The sequence below is a fragment of the Camellia sinensis genome, chromosome 13 (genome assembly GCF_055761805.1).
Source record: "Camellia sinensis isolate YWXY chromosome 13, ASM5576180v1, whole genome shotgun sequence".
Classification (NCBI taxonomy): Eukaryota; Viridiplantae; Streptophyta; class Magnoliopsida; order Ericales; family Theaceae; genus Camellia; species Camellia sinensis.
In genome coordinates, this window is record NC_138973.1 from 84,594,236 (window position 1) to 84,606,401 (window position 12,166).

The window sequence follows — 12,166 nt, forward strand, 5'->3', positions numbered from 1 at the left end:
CATAAAACAAAGCCCAAAAGACCACTTAGATGGCACCTAAATCGCTTGAATTCAAAAGCACACACAAATGCACTTTCAAGGAGCATACCACACAAGCTCATAAGTCATCAAAGAGGCATCCAAGGCAAGCATACAAGCATGCTAAGGGGACTGAAATGATGCTATAAACGGTGCCAAATCATTAAAACAAAGCAAGTAATGCATGCTACACACTCGCACACTTAAGGCCAACAAGCCAGAATGCAAAGGGGTTATGCCAAACACAACATGGCCGACCAAAATGACTAAGGACAGACCTTTAGCATGGCAAAATAAGCACAAAAGCTTCACAAAGCTCGACCTAAAACATGCTTGAACAACGGTTTACAACCTAAGGCATGTTAAGGCCTAAACATGGCATTACAAGGTAGGTATGCTAAGCATGCATGGTGTACCAAAACCAACTAAAAATAGAGGCATATTATGACATAATAAGCACAAAAAATAGCTAAGGCATGGTAAACATGGGCCTAAACATGGTGCTCCCTCAAGAGGCCAAAAATGGTCCTTTTCAAGGACAACAAGGAGAGGGGGTGGCCCTCTCCTCCCTAGGACCTCAAGGCACCATCCTCACCTCTGAAATCCCTCAAGATTTCAGTGGTGAGGAGGCCCAAACACCAAGGTCCCGGAGCTCACTCAAAATAGCACAAAATGGGGCCTCTCAAGGCCTAAGAGGGGTCAAACACCTCCAAACCCCAAAACACTCTAAACAAACTATTTAGAGGACCCAAAAATAGAACTTTTTTATATTATACACTAAGCTCAAAAACAGTTCTAAGATAGGCAAAAATAGTATGCAAAAATGGGGAATAAAGGAGTAAGATTGTTACCCTTGAAGACCCTCTTCACAAATGAAGCTCCAGCAGCTTCTTAAGCTCCAAACCAGCTCCAAAACTCTGAAAACAATCCCTTAGAACCTCAATAGCCAAGGGAAGGTGTAATGGTAGGTGTTTGTGTGCAATACTATGAACAAATACACCTAGAACACTCAAGAGAGAGAGATATAGAGATAGAATGTATATAAGTTCTAACCCTAGAACCAGAGCTTCTACCAATGTTTTTTCTCTCTAAAAATGTCTAACCCTAAGCAAGGGAGAGGGGAGCTCCTCTTATAGAGGAGCCAATCTTGTAAAGCTTACAAGGTAAGCTAACAAGAAGGCCATCCCTCCATACACGTGTATGGAGGGGAACAAAATGCCATACAGCTGTATTAAAATATCTGCAAAAGCAGATGAATAGTAGTCGGCTGCTCAAAATTGCCATTTTGACAAAATGGACTGCCGACCGGCAACAAAGAATGCCGACCGGCAATATACATTGCCGATGGAAACAAAACACCAGCCGGTGGCCTCTGGCCATGGCCGGTGATGTGTGGGGATGCCTCACAAGGCATTCCCTGCCCCTCCAAGGCAAAACACAAGTGTTTGGTGCAAAACCAGACACTAAACAGTCGAGTCAAGAGATCCTGAGGCAAGGCGCGCAAGCCGAGACCTCCGGGAACTCAAGACGAACACAAACATGGATGATCACCGGGTGTTCAAACGGTGACGCCCAAGTCTTGAGGACGGTCAAAAATGGGGTGTCTACAGTTGCCCCTCTTTGACAGAACTCGAAAGTCATAACAATGACGGGAGTGAATGTCAAAGCCTAGAGACGACCCATTTTTGACAAGGCCGAAGACTCAGACAAACATGCAAGACAAACAAGATATGCGCCCGAAGGCAGGGGCAAAATGCAAGACAATGCACAGAGCCAAACATAACTTATGATCATGCAAACAAAAGCTGTAATGAAGCATACATGCGACAATTTTAAGCTAGCGTACACCAAACTACACTACAATGCAGAAAGGATGTAAGAGAATTATGCAATTCTCGATACGTCTCGCTCGGAGGATACAATATCTGTGCGGCTCGTCTGGTTGCACCAGCCTCAAATGAACCGTACATACAATATCGTGCTTGAAAAGAAAGCAAACTTAACAAGTATGATGTTATTAGCAACATGCATGACAATGCAAAAATGGATGCAAAATGATATGCAATATATACAAAACAATGCATAAATAATGCAAATGAAAATGCGATGTAATTGAAACAATGCAAACTATATGCAAAGCAAATGAATCATGATCCAATCATGAGCGGTTTGAAACTACACCTATGTCAAATAGATTGATGGAGGTAACAAGTCTGTCTACCATAGAACGGTCAACTGAACTATGAGTAATGTAGACAGACACAAGAATAAGTATTTGGGGGGGATGACATAAGTGGAGAAACGACCCGCTGAGGAAAGGACAACGATCCTAATGTCGGATGCAACAATTACACTACAATGTAATATATATATGGATATGCTGGGGAGATGGCAATGGATATGGCACGCGGGCCAAACCAAATCTTGCCTAGGCAAGGCATGTACGCATACAAGCCATGTTTAACATAGAACGGTCTACTGAACTATGCTTCGACACGAGAAGTATGGGCATATACCAGACCAAGCTCAATCATGGAAAGGCGCGAGCCATAGATGGAAGGTGATGCAATGAATGCATGCGATCTACAATGCAGTGGATATGGCACGCGGGCCAAACCAAATCTTGCCTAGGAAAGGCATGTACACAAACAAGCCGCGGCTAACATAGAACGGTCCACTGAACTATGCTTTGACACGAGAAGTATGGGCACATACCAAACCAAGCTCAACAGGGAAAGGCGCAAGCCATAGATGGAAGGGATGCAGTGAATGCATGCAAATAACAATGCAATATGCACTATATTCTAATGATACATGACAATGCAACTATTTACGATGATGCATGACAATGCATGTTTTTTTTTTGTTTTTGAAATGCAAATGATGTATAAAATGCATGTTGCATGGAATGCGCGACAACATGCGACTTTTGAGATGCACGACAATGCGAACGAACTGTGCACATCAATGCACCAATGGTCTTGCACCTTCCAAGGATTTAAGGTCTCCTAGACCGTGCAGATTGCACAAGAAATGCATATCAATGCAAGTGAACTTGAAATGCGCAACAACGTGCGGCTTAAAATACATGTATAATGCAACTTATCAAAAGTCGTTCGGGCACGACAAACACCGAAGGACTTGCACCTTCAGAGGATTTAGGGTCTCCTAGACCGTGCAATACCTGTGCGGCTCGTCTGGTTGCACCAGCCTTAAATGAACCGTACATACAATATCGTACCTGCAAAGAAAACAACTTAACAGGTACAATGTGATTAACAACATACATACTGATGTACTTGAAAATGCGTGACAACGCAAAGCAAGTGGGAAGCATAACAATGCTGTGAAGGTACAGACATGCAAGTGGAGCACGCGGTCTACGCATGCAACGAATTTGATCATAAGCATGCGGTCTACGCAAGCAATGAAATTGGACATAAGAATGCGGTCTACGCAAGTAAAATATGCGGTCTACGCAGGTAATGAAATTGAACACAGGAATGCGGTCCACGCAAGCAGAACATGCGGTCTATGTAAGTAAAATATGCGGTCTACGCAGAGAAACATGCGGTCTACGCAAGTAACGTGATTGAGTGCAAACATGCGGTCTACGCAAGTAATGAAATTTGAACAAGAGAATGCAGTCTACGCAAGCAAAACATGCGGTCTACGCAAGTAATGGAATTGAACAAACATGCGGTCTACGCAAGCAAAACATGCGGTCTACGCAGGTAATGAAATTGAACAAACATGCGGTCTATGTAAGCAATGAAATTGAACAAACATGCGGTCTACGCAAGCAAAACATGCGGTCTACGCAGGTAATGAAATTGAACAAACATGCGGTCTACGCAAGCAAAACATGCGGTCTACGCAGGTAATGAAATTGAACAAACATGCGGTCTACGCAGGTAATGAAATTGTAAAAAACATACGGTCTACGCAAGCAAAACATGCGGTCTACGCAAGTAATGAATTGAACAAGCATGCGGTCTACGCAGGTAAAACATGCGGTCTACGCAAGTGATGAATTAAACAAGCATGCGGTCTACGCAAGCAAAACATGCGGTCTACGCAAGTAATGAATTGAACAAGCATGCGGTCTACGCAAGCAAAACATGCGGTCTACGCAAGTAATGAATTGAACAAGCATGCGGTCTACGCAGGCAAAACATGCGGTCTACGCAAGTAATGAATTGAACAAGCATGCGGTCTACGCAGGCAAAATATGCGGTCTACGCAAGTTATGAAATTGATTGAATACATGCCAAATGCAATGAGATGCGCAAAACCGCGCGATGCGTTTTAGACAATGCGAGCGCACAAAACAGTGCGATTGATATGCGATACGCATGGGGCAACTTTTGAGTTTTGTAAAAGCCAAAAGGATACGAAAAGGATACACCTTGCACGAATTCGAGTGCCACGCACAGAAGACACGACCCGAGGTCAAAACGGAGGCCGGTTGAGCGTCGAAAATGCACTGTTTTGCACTTTTTTGAGCACTAAAGGCCTTGGACCCCACACATAACTCAAACAAGGGTTTAGGAGGCTCCAAAATCACTGTAGGAGACCACCGGATGCCCACCGGCCATCAGAATGCATCACCGGCCGTCCATCGGCCTTCATAAAATTCCATTGGCACAATGTTTTGCCGACCGGTAAAGAGTGTGGCCGACCGGCAAAAAGTCCCTGTATCGGGGCAGTTCTGTCATTTCGCTACGGGTCTTTAAATATAGGGCCTCTAGCCCTATATTTCTCACACCCTCTTGCTCGAAAATTGCCTCTCTCTCTCTCTAGAGTGTTTTCGTCCTTCGATCTCCTCGTTTTCGTGCGTTCTAGCTCCCATTTCGTTGTTCTATTCGCGATCTCCTTCACGTTTCGGACATTTTCAACCGAACGAAACTTCGTTTCGGTGTTTGTTTTTTGATTTCCGCCACTCGGGGCTTATTTCCCTCGGGTTTTCCTCGATACCCGTACCTTTTCCGTACTCCTGCTTTTCCGGCCTTTTCTGACCCTCTCGGGGTTTGACTTTTTGTTGACTTTTCGCCTTTTTGCCCGGTTTTTCGTCTTCCGGCCATTTTCTCATTCTCTTCGAGATGGCAGACGATCTTCCACAGGGCGGGATCCCTCCAGAGCACCAGATGGACCCTGAGGCCGAGCCCTTGCCACTCCGCGTCCGGCCGTTCGATCCGGAGACCTACAGGCCCGCGGTTCACGTGATGCTTCCTGACGGACTACGCCAGTTCAGGAGCTTTGATAGGCACGTGCCACCTGAGCTACTACTGCATGAGCCTACCTCCCACCTGTCCTTCGGCGCTTCCGAGGTAACTTTCCTTCTCTGCTTTACTTTCTGCAATGTAGGATGCAAAACTGCCGTAGCTGGTTATGCTCTTTAACTGCTTAATTCTGATATACTGTATACTGTAGTTGATTGTAAACATACGTGCAACTGATATCTGTTTGGGACTGACACATGCACACACACTGCACTGGCTTTGAATCACCCAAACACACGGTGCACACTGTATTTCACTGCATACACACTGGTACCTGGTATTGGCTTGAGTCTGAAAATATGCACACATGCCGTATTTGCCCTGAACCACTCAAACACGCTGACGCATCACACGTTGTAGTTCATTGTAAGTACACCGACACCCGATGTCTTGTTGGAATCCGAAAACATGCACACATGCTGTATACCTATATGCTTCTTAGAACTGCATTTTGAATATTGCCTTGCAATTGTTGTTTTTTTTTTTTTTATTACAGGGGGATTCCCATACCATCCGCGGGTATGGGAATACCGTTGCTCGGGACTGGTACCTAGACCTGCTAGACGCGGTTCATGACATCGTTGACGATGCCGGCTTCGGCATCTTCTGCAGGGGGCTCTCTCGACTGACTACCTGCAGGCCCTTGCTTGCTGCTCTAGTGGAGAGGTGGTGGGACACCACCGACTCCTTCCACTTCTCCGTCGTAGGGGACATGACGATGACCCCTTACGACTTCTCGATGCTTACTGGCATTGGGGTAGGGGGTGATCCGATCCCCTTCGACACGAATATGGATGAGTGGGACGCTGCCCAGCTGTACCTACTCGGCACTCAGCCTCCCCTCGCTCGAGCGGGGTTCGTCAGGTATTCCTGGTTCGAGAGCCACTTTCTGGTCCAGCCGGCCTTGGCAGAGGAGGCGTAGATGTCCCCGGAGAAGGTGGACCAGTACGCGCTGGGCTTCATCATGTTCCTTTTCGGGACGACCCTTTTCGCCGATCGGGCGAACACCGTGCCCTTATGCCTGTTGAGCGCGTTGGTGGACGTCAGGCGGATCCGCCATTATACTGGGGTGGCGCCGCTCTAGCCACTTTATACGGTTACATGAGCTCTTCTTCCCGCCTTAGTGGACAGCTTCTCGGTGGCTACTGGCGAGCCTGGGAGGTACGTCTTCTTCCCATTTTACATTCCTGCCTTCTGCTTTCTCTATTCTGTACACTGCACATATACTGTACACTGCACACCCAACACACATATACTTTGCTTTACACTGACTGTATACTGCACACACTGTACACTCTGCACAATACACTACACAACACACGGTTCTGCTATTTTGCTTTATTCTGTATTCTGCCTTATCTGATAGTCATACTGATATCTATTCTGCAGTTGTGGTTGTATGCCTACTTTCCTAGGCTTGCCCCAGTACCCGATGAGGAGATCCCACTCGGCGTCCCCTTCTCTCATCGCTTCGATGTGCGATGCGTGCGGAGACCACAGGAGTCTCTTATTTTCTTCCGCCGATACTTCGACACCATCACCGCCGCGGAGGTATGTTCAACTTTAGAGTTTATTTTTTGGGTTTGCTTCGCACCGTATGTTTTCAATAACAGATAGGTAAAAACTGCATATTATTTTCAGATCACCTGGCAGCCCTGGGCTCCGTTGCCGGCTGTGGTGAGGGATCACTATGAGGGCGCAGGGGAGACTGCCCATTGTCGGGTTCTGTTGGAGGGCCCGGTCTGTCGGGCTTGGTACCTGGGCGAGCATTTCTTGCGTCAGACCCTGGGTTTACCAGAGCAGATAGTGCCGGGTCCGCCTCCTGCCCACATGAGAGATACAGAGAGGTTCACCGCCCAGGAGATGAGGGACTACACCGTCGGCTGAGGAGCAGAGCATCATAGAGGCGAGGGCGACTACGCAGAGTACGTCCGGACCTACATTATGCGACCCTTGAGCGGTGGTCGCCGAGCTGAGGGGGAGAGGCTAGCGGCGCCAGTAGCTGGAGCGGGAGCTGGGGCTGGAGCAGGCACATCGAGGAGGGCTCGAGTGCATGGCAGGAGCGGAGCTCGGGGGGGACGGGGGACCAGCTGGCCCGCCCTGCCCACTGTACTGTCATATAGAGGGCAGGATGAGGCGACCTACCAGATCCCCTTTGCTCCTCACCCGGCTGATCATGAGTTAGCCGGTATCCCCGACTTGCCTCCGGTATGTATTACTTCATTTTGCATCTTGCATTGGCATTTCATTTCAGTTTATTTGATATTCCGCAGAACACTGATGTATCTTATACTCTTGTAGGCGTCCTCCGAGTACACCCGGCAGTCCGTGGAGTTGAATGCCTCTATGATGGGGATGCTGCAGCGAACCTTTGACCTCCTGGCCCTCTATAGTATTCCGGTATGCCCTTCTGACGATAGTCTCAAACCATTCATAAGCTGATTCGCGTAATCTGATGCATGACACAACACCTGACACACTGATCTCACAGCATCTGATACACTGCATACACTACATCTATACATTGCATTCTGCACTGACAAACTGCTCACGGCGTTCACACACTGTACTCGTACACTACATCCTGCACTGATGAACTGCTCACAACGTCCACACACCATACCCATACACTGCATTTCGCACAGATAAACTACTCACAGCGTTCTGATGTGTTTACCTTTTTATGCTTTTCAACCTCCTTTCCAGATTCCTCCGGTGGGCGGTGCTCCAACGGGGCCTTCTATTCCTGCACGAGGAAAGCGTGGAGACACTACACGTCCCCGTAACAGGGGAGGGCGCACTCATGTCGGGAGTAGTTCTCGGGCGCCGACCCCTGATGATGATGATGATGACGATGATGAGTCCGAGGCAGAGGCAGAGGCCGGGTCATCTGAGGAGGCTGGAGATGACTCAGACTCGGGCTCAGACGACGATGCTGATGACGATGCCCCTGGACCTTCATCCAGGAAGAGGGTGAGGACAGATCCCCAGGCTCGAGACTACTGATGATGACCCAGATTGCTGCTTTTCTTCTTCCTTTTTTATTTTTGTTATTTTTTTGCTGGTAGTTAAATTACCTTGTACTGCCGTGGGCAGATTTTTGTTTTCCTCAAAACTTTGTACTTAAAAAAAGATTATGAAATGAAACGAACTTTTTATCTGAAAAAGCGTTACATTTTTTTATGTTCCACTGCATTGCATCATGTTACACCTCAATGTAAATGAAATTGATCTGTGGTCTGAGTGTTGAACACTTGCATTGTAATAACAAGATAACCAAACCAAGTAACAGCAAAGCAACCCATACAAACCACTGCTTAACCTGAACACACGGTCCATACTCTGCTGAGGATTAATCTGCATACAGCCCGTAACACAGCATTTGGCTCATTTTGCACACAGCAAATCCTGAACAAACAGCCCAATCTGACAAGACGGACTACGAAGGTGAAACCAGCTGGAGTTGAAACACGCTCAGATGCCCCAATTTTTTTTGTTCTTTTGCTTTGCACAGATGTAGAGAATGGCACAGCACTCTGAGCATAAACGATTTTTGAAATTAAATAAGGGTTTTCAACCGGGGTATCAAGCCTACAACTGAACACAGAGGGGAGGACTCAAACAAAAGGGTACACGACCTAAACACAACGAGACACGCTCGGAAGAGACCTAAAACAAAGGTTGAGGTAAACAAAACAAAAGACACGACATACAGACGCGTTAACGAAGACGGGGGACCTCAGATCACGAGGAGCCAGTTTCTCTGGGTATTGTTTCCCACCCTTTTCTCATTTGTGATTCTCACATCGCTCTGGCACTCAAGCTCGGTTTTTCTCTCAAAACCCTTTGGCTCGCTTTTTCTCCCAACTTACACCTCTCTATTCTTTATTCTCTCATTTTTCATCCCTCCCCAAGGTGATTAATGAATGAGTAGGAAGTTGTGGGTTCATGCCCAATGCCATTAGCTCACAGCTATTTCTTCTGGTGGGTGGAGTGCCCTCCTGGCAAGTACGTCGATGACGGGGGAAAGACAGAACACCTGACTCAACTGTGCCCCTAATTCATTGTTTTGACCACTTTTTTGTTTTTGCTTTCTACTAAAACAGTTTTGATCAAAATGAGAGTTAGATTAACACACTTGTTCGATTTTGATTCGAAGACCACGCAAGTCAGGCCGTGGGCACTGAAAATTTCCCTTTTTTTTTTTTTTTGGGTCCCAGAAATGGTCCAATTTTGGAAAACGAAATAGTTTTCGAGAAAATAGTAAACCTCAGTAAAAATTTTCAAAAACTATTTTTGCAAACGGCTAATGCTCAACGAGCATGGAACCTACTCTTTGAGATACGCAACCTCGGATCGGAGGCAATGGAAAATTGCCCCTGGCTTGAATGGGGTGGATGGAAACGGAAAGTTGCCCCTGGTTTGAATGGCGTCTCGCGACGACTCGTGGCAACGGAAAGTTGCCCCTTGTTTGGATGATGCCGCAGCATATTGTAAACAGTCCTCACTAGTGATGATCATGACCAAACTTTCTCGGATACAGAGAAGACGAAGATGGTCAAAACCAATATATGGACACAGTCACTTTGGAAGTGTTAAGCGACTAGACTTCAGGACGAAGTTGAAACCATTGTATGGATCGAGACGCTATGAAAGCATTGGGGGCTGGACTTAAGAATGAAGTTGCCTACGTATCCCAAACATGGGAATCAAGCCTTACGTAGTTCCGATTAAGGTACACTCGGGTATTTTAACCTTCACTTTTCAGGCTCCAACTTTTGCCAAGGTGCCCGATGCGGGTTTTCGACCTTGCGAGCTTCTTTTCATTTTCCTTTTCTGTTTATTTCTTTTTCTTTTCTTTTTCGCATTTTTTTTTTGCATTTTTTGTTTTGTTTTGTTTTATTTTCTTTGTATTTTTTGCTTTTTTGTATTTTTCTCTTGCTCTAACTTTTGCCTGGGTTGCCCTTCCGGGTTTTCGGCCCAGCGAGCCTCTCAAAGGGTAAAAGTGTAGCAAGTCCATGCCAAATGGGTTTTGAAGTTGAAGCCTCTCTATATCTAGGAGAACGGCTGTTGCAATGATTTGTAGGAGAATCCATCATGGCTGCTCCACGAGCTTCTTCTAGTGAGATCTACTCTTTTTGATTCGGCTTTGGTGCCTCTTGTTCGAGGGCTGCTTCTGATCTGGCCATACAGACCTTGCATGACGTTTGACCGTTGAACTTTCTGAACGGGTTCAAGGTTTGAAACGGACGGGTTGAATCTTGAGGCTGAGAGCGATCCTAGGCTGCACAATCTCAAGAGCGGTTCCACACAGGTCTTCACAGGGCCGCGTAAAACATTCGTTTTTGAAAGTTTTTAAGAAAGCGACAAATCGCTCGCGCCGAAGATAGTGTGAAACCAATCTGGATCAAGCCAGGGTCCTTCCCAGTACTCACGCTGACAAGAATGGTTTCATTCATTAAGGGCTTAGCATGCTTCTCTTTCTCTCAATTGATCAAATTTTTGCAAAATCGGAGGAATTCCTTCCTCTTTGTTTTTATCACAATGTTTTGAAAAAACGTTTTGGAGAACTTAGGTCAATGCGATAATTCTCAAGGCACAGAAGAGTAGGTAGAATGCAGGACCGTTCCATTCAAAACCCCCGGCACAACTAGCCCAAAACAAACAATAAGCACGGAAACATGATAGCCGCAGCTGTTTTATTCAGGTTTCTCAGATGTAACTGGCTCCTCGGCAGAAACAGACTCAAAAACAAAAACGGGTAATTACAAGACAAAACGGTGTTCGAGGCAACAACCCCGGAATCACCTGGTATTCTATACAAAGGGGACTGACTCGCTACAACAAGACAGACCCTTAAGCAAAAAGACTGACTCAAGACAAAGAGACAGACTCAAAACAAAAGACTGACTCGATACCCAAGCCAGAATTTACATAGCTAGCATTCACAGATGCTCAAAAATGCGTGCCAGACGCCACATCCAAAATATACCAAATGCCGCCCGCAGGTGGTTCATTTTCTGATTACATACTTGCAGTATCTGTGTCCTCAAAATCCAATAACTGGGTGGTAACGGACTTGGCTGAGGTGGGCGGGAGGATAACCTCGTTGTCAATCAAATCTTGCACCTCATGACGGAGGCGAAAACAATTGTCGATTGCATGGCCTGTCTGCTGGTGGTACGCGCAGTACTGGGCAGCATCATGCGTGCCAGGGAGATTCTTCGGGAGAGGCCGAGGCTCCAAGGGTTTAAGGTGCCCCCTTGTAGACGTCCCCGAACGCCCCGGGAGGAACGAGCTCCCGTTCTGTTCACTTTGGGGTCACTACAGCTCAGGACTCTCAAATTTGTCACGGTTCTAAGTCTGAACCAAAGAGTCCAAATCCGGCAAATCGTTTTGAAAAAAACAGATTTTTGAAAAGAAGTGCCAAACATGGACTGCTTTGCCAGATACAGAGTCGCTACCTAAATGTTTTATTTTGGAAAATTTAGGAAACCCTGACTCGGTGCCAAGAGGCCACGTGTCCGTCATCACCAAAGTTGCCTCGGCTCGGGAACTTGGGTACGATTGGGCAAGGTCACTTCGTGAGCACCCCCGCTCGCCCGATCAAAGATCGGCCTCTACTAACCATGATATCAATTTTTGAAAATATTGTATGTTCTTATTCCGGTTATTAGCCTAGGTTACTATGTGATGCTCACAGCATACAAGTATAGACCGGGTCGCCCAAATTGGAACGAAACATTTCATGTTTGTTTTTGAAAATGGTTTGCTACCCGCAGGTAGGCTTGAAACATTTGATGATTTATTTCAATTCAGATAACCCAACCTTCATCCACAGGCATTCAGGCAAGTATATCAGATAA